The sequence below is a fragment of the Gracilinanus agilis genome, chromosome 1, assembly GCF_016433145.1.
Source record: "Gracilinanus agilis isolate LMUSP501 chromosome 1, AgileGrace, whole genome shotgun sequence".
Classification (NCBI taxonomy): Eukaryota; Metazoa; Chordata; class Mammalia; order Didelphimorphia; family Didelphidae; genus Gracilinanus; species Gracilinanus agilis.
In genome coordinates, this window is record NC_058130.1 from 622,930,259 (window position 1) to 622,943,482 (window position 13,224).

The window sequence follows — 13,224 nt, forward strand, 5'->3', positions numbered from 1 at the left end:
ATAGGAAGGAGCTGTGATTTTTGTTAGTGTGGGGGAATTTAGCAAACATGTATTAGGGATTTGGACAATCAATCAATCTTTCTTAAATATTTATGAGCGCTTCCTATTTGACAAGCTCTGTGTTGTGTTGAAGGTACAAAGAAAGGCAAAACATTTCCTGCCCCTAAAGAATATACATGTTTGAGGATACACAACATTTTAAAAACTTGATATATACAAGATATATACAGAGTAGGTAGATGGTCACCTTATAGGGGAAGGTTTTAGCAGCTGGGGAAGCTTCCTGCAGAAGATGGAATTTGAGCTGAATCTTGAAGGAAACCAGGAATTCCAGGAGGTGAATGTGAAAAGAAAAGGCATACCACCAGTATAAAAGCACAGAGAGGAAAGAAAGGAAGGAAATAAACCTTTATTATGCATACTATGTCCCAGGCACTATGCTAAGAGGTCTACAAATATCTCATTTTGTCTTTACAATAACCCTGGGAAGTAGGTGCTATTTTAATCCACATTTTATAGTTAAAGAAACTGAGGCAACAGATTAAATGCTTTGTCCAGTGTTACCTATCTCATAGGTGTCTGAGACCAGATGTGAACTTGGGTCTTCCTGACTCTAGGGTCAGAATTCTATCCATTGTGCCATCCAAATGCCTCAGAATGGATATCTTATATAAAATAGGCCAGTATAGCTGAAATGTAGAGTATGCTGAGGAGAACAGTATGTAAGATAGAAAGATAGCTGGGGGACTGGTTGTGAAGAGCTTAGAGAAACCAATAAAAGACTTTATATATTCAACTGTATTCATACATAGTCTGGCCATGGAATTAAAATAGCAGCCATGTCCTCTTTTCTTTCTTTGGGTTGACTTGCTTCCAATCTCTCCTTATGCTGAAAGGTTTCCAAGTCCAGGGACCAGCCACAGCTACAGTGATGGTGCCACTACTCAACATTTCTCAATATACTAAGAGAAAGCCTTGGTTATGGGAGAATACATTCTTACTACTTACATTGTGGCAACTGAACCACCTCTATTTTGTTTCTTACTTAAATAATTTCATTAACACTACCATTATTTACTCTTAAATAGAAAACATTTACTAAACCATAAGGCAAAATCCTGAAAAAATCATAACATCTACTCAATGTAAGGCAAAAACAGGAATAAACAAATATAATAGTCCAAAAAGAAACCTGGGCAATTAGTGGGAGACTACTTATATACACCGTTCCCATGGGGGAGAGTGGCCATGCACTCAACAGAAACCTAGCAAAGAGGCAAATGGGTGAAGGATTCTTATAAGATGGTTTTCTTCATAAATCTGAATTGTTGGACAAATTGTGGTATATGAATGGAATGGAATGTCATTGTCCCATAAGAAACAATGAAGGGGACAGTTTCAGATAAAATTAGGAAGACCTGTATGAACTGATATAGAGTGTAGTGAGAAGAACCAGGAGAACAATTTATTCAGTAGCAATAATGGAGTGAGAGCTTTCCTCTACATATAACATAGGTGTGTCATTATATAGCTAAATGGGAGACAAAATAGACATCTCCAGCTCTTTCTTCACCCACTTTTCTCCTGGGAAGACTTTGTTTTCTGTTATGGGCAGGTGGGTAGTTGGGACCAGACATGGCTACTCTGCTCTCCTCCAAAAGAGGGAGTACCAGGTTCAAATTATAACTATCTGCTCCGTTAAATATTATTAGCTAAGGGGATATGGTTTTCAGGTTTGTTAAATTCTGGCCATTATTTCAAAAATGGAAGAAGCAAGAATCCAAGCTTTATATCTAAGAGTTGACTACCTTCCCACCAAAAACTAGTAATATAATGAGCACAAATCACAGGCACCAAGAAATCCATTTATTCAGGTTAATAGCAAAATAGTGTTAATCTGTACACTCCTGGGTATCTGATCCCATGTACTGGAGTCAAACTGAGAAAAGGGAGAGAGGAAGAGAGAGAGAGATAGAGAGAGAGGGAGGGAGAGAGGAGAGAGAGAAAAGAGAGGTAGAAAGGGAGAGAAAGAGGGAGAGAGAGAGAGAAAGGAAGGGAGAGAGAGGAAGAGAGAAGGAGAGAGGTAAAAAGGGAGAGAGGGAGGGAGGGAGAGAGAGAAAGAGAGAGAGAAAGGAAAGGAGAGAGAGAGGGAGAGAGGGAGAGAGAAGGAGAGAGATAGGGAGAGAGGTAAAAAGGGAGAGGGAGGGAGAGAGAGGGAGGGAGGAAGAGAGGGAGGGAGGAAGGGACAGAGAGAGAACAAGAAGGTGAGGTACAGACTGTTTACTCTTTTTAGCAGAATGGCATGTATGTGGAGTTTTTTCCTAATAAAAAGCCCACCAGCTGCAGGGACTTGCTAGCTTTTATTTCTCAAAACCCTGTAGCTCAAGATGGAGGGGTGTAACAGCCAGTTCCTGAAATAAGTTTTCAGGGCTCTCCAGAAACAGGCGGGTAGGTTGTGCAGTAACAATTGCTCTATCTGGAAAGTCTGAGTCTGTTTCTGATCCATATTTATCTGGCAATTGATGTTTCTTAAGAGGTTGCAAAGTATTTTTGTCCTGTTGAGATTCTATAGGATCAGGGACCTCAGAAAGAATAGAAGCTTGAAGAAATCAAATGATTATTACAGCCAGTATCCCTTTCATTTCCACAACAGAAATCAGAGAAACTGCATATAGGAGAATATGAACCACATAGAATGAAGGAATTCTCCCATTGTGAGCAAGGTAACTCAGCTTAAACAAAAGAGGAGTCCAGAAATTACTCAAGGTGAAGTTCCCTAAAATCTCTAATGTAGCAAGCTGGGCATAGGAATATGATTGGGACTATTATCTCCTCTTGTGATGAATTCTAAGAGTCTTATTTTTTCTTCAGCTACCTAAATGAATTCTTCATCTTCTCTCTCAAAGTGCCCAAGAAGTGCCCAAACCCTAAAGAGACTAAAGAGAACCGAAGAGACGTTGGATCTCAAAGAAGAGTGAACCTCTGCTCCCCTGTTCCCACCAATTCTGCCACATCCCTTAAACAGGCCTATGACATTATTTTTCACCAGTGAGGAGAGGTTGCAACAAAATTCTGAAAAATGACAATTTTGAAATTCTTTAGAATCTTGATTAACACAATGATCAACTCTGAATCTAAGGACTGATGAAGAATATTTTTTTTTGACAGGAAGATGATGGAGTAATTTGCAGTAAGAGAGGCATACTTTTGGATATGGCCAATGTAATTTGTTTTCTTGAATGTGCATATTTATTACAATGGATTTTTTTGAGGGTGAGGGGAGATGCGGAGAGAAAATAGATGCTTGTTAATTTTTAATCAAGCATATCAAACTTATATAAAAGTATATAAGTAAATAAAAGAAAAAAGGTCCTGGGGAATTATAATGGTGGAATTATGAATTTTCTGGGCCATATATAATATATTCCCTACCTCAGTAATTCTCTACCATTGTTCTCTCTGTGTGTGTCTACTCTTTACATTGATGCTATATAAGTGTGCCCCAGGTTTATGGGGGAATGTTTTGTTATTATTTTTCATGCCATGTCATTAAATAAATGCCTTTGATTTATGTGTTAACTGGCTGACTGTTAATGGTGAATACACCAGTTGGGGATAGTAAGCTATAGTTTAAGGAGTGAGTACTCATAGATTATCTTGAACATGGGATAGTCATTCCTTTGGGAACCTGTCTTGTGAATGAAAGTCTAGGGAAATAACCTGTGGGGGACATTACAACCAAATGGTAAGATCACTGAATGAAAACAGTCCATCAATACTATTGATTTCAACCCTCAACCAGCACATGTTGTTCTGTGTACACCTATTTTGTGAAAATAGTTTCATATTTAATTGTATTTAAGAAAACATTTCTGTGGATAGAATTGTATTATGTTGGTACATGTTAGATGCCAAAATCCCAAATCTGTATCAACAAAATAAAACAGGAAATTCAAGTAATTATTTAAAATACTTCAGTTCTAAATTCCCTTCTATTAAAAAAAACCTATTTGGGGATTTAAATTATGTAAGTTGGCTGTCTCTACTGATCAAATTCATCTTTCTTTGTTAGTCATATCATTTAATTTTGCCTTTGTAAATCTAGCCAGTGTATCTGATTTCTATTATTTTTCTCATTTTTAATATTCGATATCTCAAAAGCAATATGAGTAAAATATAAAAATATTAGCTTGTCGTGAGCTTTGGTAGTGTGTAGTTTTGAAAGGCAGAAATAATCCCTGGAGTTCGTTGTTCAAAGGCTACCTTATAAGACATGTTTTCTTGTTTTGATATAAATCTATTTGTAATGTGGAAAGTCTGGTCTAAGCCTCTTTTTCATTACCTGTTTTTGCCTGTGGAAATGTTTATTCGTTTTCTTGTTTTCTGGTGTTTCAAGTTCAGTTACCTGACAGTTTCTGCAATTACTAACATTTGGTGCATTACAACAGACTGGTGCCCTGTAGATACCTTAGGCATACATTTATAGGAACTTGGGGAGATATTGTAGAGCATTTGATTTGTTTCAAGGGAGAAACTTTTTTTGTTAGGAAAAGAACCTAGCAACTACTCAAATAATTTCAAATAATCAAAATCAGCTCAGTGCCCTGTTTTTCCCCCTTTATATTCACATGTAATCATAACTCTTCAGTCAGCATGCTCATTGAAATTCTTAGTTTACATTTAACAACCTCCGACCTCTTTAATTCATCCTTGATACATTTGGTTCCCTTTAAGTAAGATTCTAAAACTTAATTCTCAATCCAGGGAAAATTAATTTTTGTTCTGTGTTGTTACGGATAATTTATGCAACCAACACTTACTGTAGCCGTTTTGTGTGCATAGACCTGTACTGACAGAGATGTAATTTATCTCTTAGAATCTGAGTGTATGTGGATATCAGAGCCCCTGAACTGGGCAAGAAGGAAATGCTAGGACTTTTGTGACTTTGCACACTTTATCAACACTAATCTGTTGACTTGATCTTAAAAATGGGGATCAGAGAGGACCAGTATTTTGGTCCTGATTACATTCAGCTATGATCTTGTAGGTACAACTTTTTAGGTAATCATCTCTTTTCAAGAAATATAGTCCTCTCTACACATTACTCAAATAATTAAAAAAAAAAAAACCAAAACATTTAAAAAACAAATTTACCTCCACTCTTAGGTCTGTGCCCCAAGGAGATCAAAGAGAGGAAAAGGGCCCATATTAAAAAAATATTAGTAGCAGCTCTTTTTGTGGTGACAAGGAACTGGAAACAAAGAGGGTGCCATCAAGTAGGAGAATGGCCAAATTATGATTCATGATTGTGATGAAATAAAAATATGTTGTAAGAAATGATGAACAGTTACAGATTAACCCGAGAAAAGTTGTATGAAGTGATATAGAGTGAAGTGAACAAAAGCAATGAACTTGCACAATAGCAACATTATAAAGCCAAACAGACTTTCACCAACTTAAGGATTCATCATGATCCCAAAGGACTAACGATGACCCATGCTACTCACCTCCAAGAGAGAGGAGATGAACTCAGAGTACAGATTCTGACCATTTTTTTGGACAATTTATGAAAAATAAGAAATTAATTTAGAAATAAAAAAACTACAGAACTATGTTAAATCACAATGATAATGAACTCTAGTTGTAATGGAGCAGTCATTAAAATAGCACTATTTATTAACACGCTTTTTTTGGATAAAAACTCCTTCTAAGAGTGATCTATCATATGTTCCAAGTAGATATGAAATCTTTGCCAAATCTGCCACATAAATCCTTGCAGTCTTATGTGTTTATCAGATATAATGGAAAAAATGAGTAAGAGAAGAATGTTTCTTATACTGGATAAAATATGTAGGTAATAAATGTTTCTGAATTCTTCAGATTTTGTCTGCTATTTGCATAAGTAAAAGGGAAAATAATAACCAAATATCATAAAGTGTCAAAGAGCACTTACTGGAAAAAAATTACATGTTAAGTAAAAATACAAATCTAGTCTTATCAATTTTTTTCCTTCTCTTTTTTTTTTCACAATCAAGGAAAATCAGCCAGGTCTGGAGGTGCATTCTGAAACATTAATTAGAGGGGTATAACAATTTATGATTCAATATAGAAGACTATGAAGAGGAATATTATAATCAATTAAACCTGCAAAAGAAAGTAACATATGAAAAATTCAATAATTCCTTTTCATTCCTCTTCCCTCAGCTTGAACCAAGAAAATATTTTGAAAAGCATGCTAAGGGAACATAAGTGACCATAAATAATAAGGTAGTCCTTTAAAGTTTGCAAAATGCTTTTCAAATATGATGTCATTTTATCTTTTAAACAACCTTGAGAGGGAGGTGGTATTGTTATCACCATTTTACAGATGAAGAAACTGAGGCAGGCAAGAAGTTAAGTGTCTTACCTGGCATTTCTAAATCAAACTTATTTCTCCTGCCCAGAATTATTATGATTGTATATTCTTTTTGTATAAATTGTGCATACCCCCCAAAGTGCTTGGAAGTCATTTAGGCTTTCTAGATCTCATTTTCTAGGATTGGACTTGACGAGTGCTGAGATTTCCAGCTTTAAAATTCAATGGTATCCCATAGTACTCTATTAGAATGTTGGTTCCCATTATTTCTAAGGCCATGAAGGTAATTTCTGAATTGTTATAATGAACTAATGAAGTGAAGAATCAAATAATTGTCTCATGAATTGGAAAAGAGTAGTCAGCCTCTTTACAGAGGAATCTTCTGAATATCTTTTGGGTGTTTTTTGGACTATTCCTGTGATTTTTTAAAAGTCTTAAGGAAGTCTTGATGAGAAACTCTAGTAATGCATATCAGGACCTATTCAGCAATATGGAGTTTTAGAGAGTTGCCATAGGGCACTGAGAAGTTAATAGATTTATCTATGGTCAACCAGCCAAATAAGTCAAAGGAAGGACTTGATCTTCTAGCTTTTGAGCTGAGCCCAGCTCTCTTCCCCATGTCAGAGTGCCTCTCAGTATCTATACCTCTTTAAAGCAATTTTTAAACAAAAATGAGTGAGATGAATGCCTCAACTTATAACTTCATTTCATCTTTGCAGACAGCCTGAGAAGAAAGAACTTTCAATGTAATCCTTGTGACTATAGTTATACTCAATTTAAATAAGGTCACACTGTTTAAAGTAGACACAATTTTTTTTTATATAAGTGGACCATTTGGTAGATCTCTACATAAATTTTTACTTAATTTGAATTTGCTCCTACCCACCCACTTCACTTAGCCTGTATACCAAAGGCATAGGCATATACCTCTATGCATGTCATAAAATGTAAGATCTACACATGTTAAATATTGTTCCATGACAGTAAACAGAATTATGAAATGAAAGGCAATTTAATAATAAAGTATTCAGAGTACTATACAGCAAAGTTTACATAGGCCTGCAGTGTGTTGCTCCTTTCCCAACCACTGAACTACCTTAGTCTTTATCACTGGTGGTTGGCTGTGCACCATTTTTAAAGACTATTAAGATATATTTGGACATTAGTTCTTTTTTTCCTTGACAGTAATCTCTGACAGTAATTTCCTCACTATTCTCCTCAACTAGACTTTGAACTTTCCATCTTTTTAATATAAGAAAATTTGCCTAAATGATAAAATGCTTCTGCCAATTGTTATGAAGCTTTCTGGCTCAGCCTTAGATTTTTGAAGGTTCTCTTTCTTTCTTTGGCAATCTTTGCAAATAGAAGCTCAATCAGATCTTCACTGGTCAGGTCTTCCCAATAAGATTTAATCAGCTTTCCCACATCCATTCTAATTCACGTCTAATTTCAAATATACTAATTTTATATTCTTTATCGTTCACTTCTTCCAGTTTCATCTTTATCAAATCAATGAAAATTTGGGACAGAACTGTGGGCACATTAAAAAAAAACTTTTCATATAGGTTTCTATTACATCTTTCCATTCATTAGCAATATTCTGGATTGCATGGTTAATATTATAGGACTCCCAGAAATCTCCCAATGTCAAGTCCTTATCTACATCCCAAACTACAATTGCATGGGTAAATGTGGTACATAAATAATACTGAAATTCACAATCATGTATTGATTCATAGGTTGTAATAATGAGGTATCATTAGGGGGAAGATAGATCACTTTTACATTTTCATTAAAATCACCCAGATGGGGAGGCTGACCTGGGACATTATCCAAAATAAGTAGAATCTTGAAGGGAATGCCATTATCATTGCAAAAATTCTCCACTTTGGAATGAAGCAGTTCATAAACTATTGTTCAAAGATAATAAGGGTTCAAAGATAATAAGCCTTAGGGTTAGTGAAATAATGTACAGGTAATGTTTCCTTGCTGATTCCTTTCAATACTCTGGGATTTTCTGAGTGGTGCACAGGAGCAGGTTTTAAATTACAAGTCCTAGATTCATTCCCTTCCAGTAGAAGAGCGGGTCTATTTGTTGAAGCTTTATGCCCCAACAAATTTTTTTCTTCCACTGAAATGTAAGTTCAAGATGGCATTCTTTGATAAAATAGGCAGGTTTCAGCTACATTAAAGATGTGCTCTAGTAAGTAGGGACCTTCTATTATTTTTTGCAGGAACTCTGGGAACTCTATTGCTGCTTAAATATATGCACTAGTATCCTATCCTGACTCTCACACATTTTGAACTCTTTAAGGATTTTAAATTTGGAATTGGAATAGGAATTTCTTTGGAATTCTTTCCATAGTCATATTTTACATAGTAAAAACTGTACTTTGTTTTTTTGTGGGGAAGGAGTGGAAAAGTTGGAATAGAAAATAAATGTCTGATAATTAAAAAACAAAGAAAAAATAAATGCTTTCACAGAATCAAGAAACATCAAGACAACTAATATAGAGGGAAAAGGGAGAGCTATAATCCATTAACAAAGATTTTTTTTAATTTCTGAAAATTTATCATCAATCCAGAAAATATAGCACCATATTTATCTGTGTATAGTACTATGCTAGCAGTAGTGCAGACTATAATCACGTATATAGTCCTGAGCTCTTAAAGAGCTAATAATTTTATAGGGAAGGAAAGGTTTATTTGAACAAAAGCAAACTAACTATAAAAGTATATTAATAGAAGATGAGACAGTTAAGAAATAAAATGTATTGGGTATCTATAATCAATATGTTGTAATAGGAAAAGAAGTCAGGGAATGAAGGGAGAGGAAAAGTAGGAAGACAATATAATTTTGTATGGCATCACAGTAACCACAAAGAAAAAGTTTTTGAGGAAGAATGGATGGTTATTGTCAGTGAAGTCAAGAAGCCACTGACTATTGGTTGGGAGATTCTTGATGCTTATTTTTTTCTACCATCAATAAACTTTTGGAAAATTTAGCTTTGGTATGATCCCACTGGTAGAATTCCTTCACTAGTTTGGGGCCATGATGAGATCAATTTCTCTCCTTTAGCACAGATATTTCCACCATCCCCCCTTACATTTCATTTTAACCTACCAAGCCTTTGAAACATCCTCTGCTTAAGATAATTGGGCAGTTGCTTCACTTAGAATTTCTCCTCATTTGGGTTTGGCCTTATGATGTAATAGCATTATGACATTAGGAGTAGGGGTCAATAGAACTCAGGATGATATTTCGAGAGCAATGGGAGCTCTAGTCTGTAGGCTACTGGATATTTTATTTGGATGGTCAATCAATAACTCAACCTACCACCTATTTAAGGACTTGTCAGTACAATATCATCTCTTAGGTGCAAAAATTCTCTTGTGGACTTCTGCTTCAGAGAAATAAGATGGTAGAGCAAGGAATAATCCTCACGCACAGAAATATATCTCTAAACAACCCTACTCCCCAAATCCTCAAAACAAATTCTGGAGTGGCAGAACCAACAAAAGAAAGGCTAAAACAGCATTCCATCACTAAACACTGTGGAAGGACAGCAGGAAGAACATGTCTCACTCAAGTACGAAAGGAGAGAAAAACAGCTCGAAGAGCCAGCAATGGGGAGCAGAATCCAGTTCAGTGCAGTGGCAATGGGAAAAACAGAGCCCATTCAACATACTGCATCAATGGAAGGTGACATCAGGAGTAGAAGAACTTGACCTGATCTGGCACAGTCAAGTTCTGGACAAAACAGTTGCAAGCCTTCCCACAGTAAGCCCAGTCAGATGTCTCTCTGAACTGTATACTGCAGGTGGCAAAGTCAGCCAGGTCAACCACAAGCACCAGTGTAGGATACAATACAAGCTTGGGACTGTACTCCCTCCATACCAGGAGAGGAGCTAAACTTCAACATATAGGCAAGGATAAAAAAATCCTAGAAAAATGAGCAAAAGATAAAGAGAAAGCATGACCTTAGAAAGTTACTTTGTTGATAGGGAAAATTAAAATAAAATCTCAGAAGAGAACATCAATACCAAATTTGTAAAGCTTCAAAGGAAAACATGACAGGGTAAGTTCTCCTGGGTGAGTTAAAAGTCAAATAATAAGAGAAGTAGAAGAAAAATTGGGAAAAGAATCAAGAGAGTCAACAGCTTGTAAAAAATACACTGAAGAAAACAATTTCTTAAAAATAATAATTGGCCAAATGGAAAACTACAATTTCCTGTCTACAAGAAACATTTAAAACAGGGAGACACACATGCAGTAAAAGTAAGGAACTAGGATGGAATCTATTTTCAGTTATACTAAAAAAATAAAGCAGGGTTAATAATCATGAACTCAGACAAAGAAAGAGTAAAAATTGATCTAATTAAAAGACATAAGGAAGGAGATTATGTATTGATAAAAGGCCTCATAGACAATGAAATCCATACTAAATATATAGACACCAAATGGCATAGCATTCAAAACCTAAAGGAGAAATTACATGAGTTATAGGAGGAAATAATAAAGTAAAATTATACCAATGGGTGACCTCACCCTTCCCAATCAGAACAAGATAAATCCAACAAAAAATAAATAGAAAAAATATTAAGGAGATGAATGGAATTTTAGAAAAGTTTTATATGATAGAACTGGAGAAAACAGAATAAGATTAGAAAGAAATATATCTTTCTCTCAATAGTTCCTGTTACCTTCACAAAAATTGATCATATAAAGCATAAAGCCTCACAATCAAATGAAGAAAAGCAGAGATATTAAATGTATCTTTTTAAGACCATAATGCTATATAAACTACAACAGATGCAAAAGAATAAAAATTACATAGAAACCAAATAAATTTTGTCCTAAAGAATGAGTGGGTTAAAGATCAAATTATAGAAACCACCAGCAATTTCATTAGAGTATGACAACAAAGAGACAATATAACAAAATTTATGAGATTCAGCCAAAGCAGTACTTAAGGGAAAATTTATATCTCTAAATGCTTGCATCAACAAAAGAGAGAAAGAGCAGATCAATGAATTCTGCATGAAATTTTAAAAAGGAGAAAAAGAACAAATTAAAATCCCCATTTAAATACCTTGGAAATCCTGGAAACCAAAGGAGAGATGAATAAAATTGAAAGTTAGAAAATCATTGAATTAATAAATAAGACAAGGAGCTGCTTTTAGGAAGAAACCAACAACATAGATGAAACATTGATTAATTTAATTAAAAAAAGAAGAAAACTAAATTACTAGTTTTTGATATGAATATTCTTTGAATGAAAAGGAATGAATGAAATGGAAATGAAATGAAATTAAAGCAATTATTAGAAGTTATTTTACTGAATTATATGCCAATAAATCTGACAATCTAAGCAAAATAGATGGATACTTAAAAAAAGAAATTTTCCAGGTTAACAGAAGAGGAAATATAAAACCTAACTAACCCCATCTCAAAAAAAGAAGTCGAGGAAGCTATCTTTGAATTCTCTCTAAGAAAAGAAGGCCCAGGGCCAGATAGGTTCACAAGTGAATTCTTTCAAACATTCAAAGAACAACTAATTCAAAAACTATATAAATGATTTGGAAATATAGGTGTGGAAGGAATTCTATCAAATTCATCCAAAGATACAAATATAGTGCTGATGCCTAAAATAGGAAAACCAAAAGCAAAGAAAACTGTAGTCTAATCTCTCTAATTAATATTGATACAAAAAATTCTAAATAAAATACTAGCAAGGAGGCCATCAAAGTTCATGACATTCGCACAGCCTGCATGAGTTCTGACAAATCAGCAAAGTAGGTGTCAGGAGGATGGAGATTCTCACTCAATTTCCCCTATGTGACTCTTTTCACACTAGCATTCCCTTCTACTGAAACAATTGCAATCAGTATTTTTATTCAGCCCCAGGGAAACACAGAAAAACAATATAGATTCATGGCAAGAAAAATCATAGTTACAGACTATACACTATCCTAAAATAAACCCCTAAATAAACCCTCATAATACAGAAACTTCCCCTAAAATCATGCCTGCAACAAACCAGCAGTTAGTGAGTTAATGCAAGTTTTCAAATTCCAAAGCAAGAATGTACCTGGCCTGGATTTGCTCCCAAACTCCCACTGACCAAGGAAACAGTGAGTTACAAGGAAAAGAGGGGAATGACAAATTAGCACAGAATTACCCTTCCAGAACTGCATTCTTATTAACCCTGTAGCAGAAAGAACAGCAAACTTACCTTTGAAGAATAGTGAAAAATGAAAGAATATAATTGGAACAATATTTGGACCAAACTGATATTATATCTTATTTGATGTAATCAGCTACCATAACTATCTTCTTGATTAATGATAGGTCTGAATAGCATAAAGTAGGAATATGCATGATTTAATTATTTAAAATATAACCAACCATTATGCTTAGCTAGGAAATGATATTCTTGTACCTTATGGATGGCTGAAAATAATAAAGTTCCAAATAAGCCATTCCTTAATGAATAATTTTTGACAAGCTTGCTTCTTTGTTTAATCACAGTAGGATAATTATTAGTAAATGCCAATCACATATTTCAGAAGTTAATGTGTGATTTTTGATGTATGGGAAAATCAAAACCTGTATGAGATCATAAAGAAAAAAAGGTATAAAAATAAAAATCAGCAGATGGCAATAGAGAGAACAGCCTCTGCAATTTCACTTGCATTCTGGCTCATTTTCATTTCATTTCTCCATGCCATCTCACCTCAAGAGACCCCCCAAGCAAAGAGCAGGCTCTTCACACAACAATATGGGCATGAAGACCCATTCATTATGATCAGATGGGTTTTATACCAAGAATGTGGAGATACTTTAATATTAGGAAAATTATTAGCAT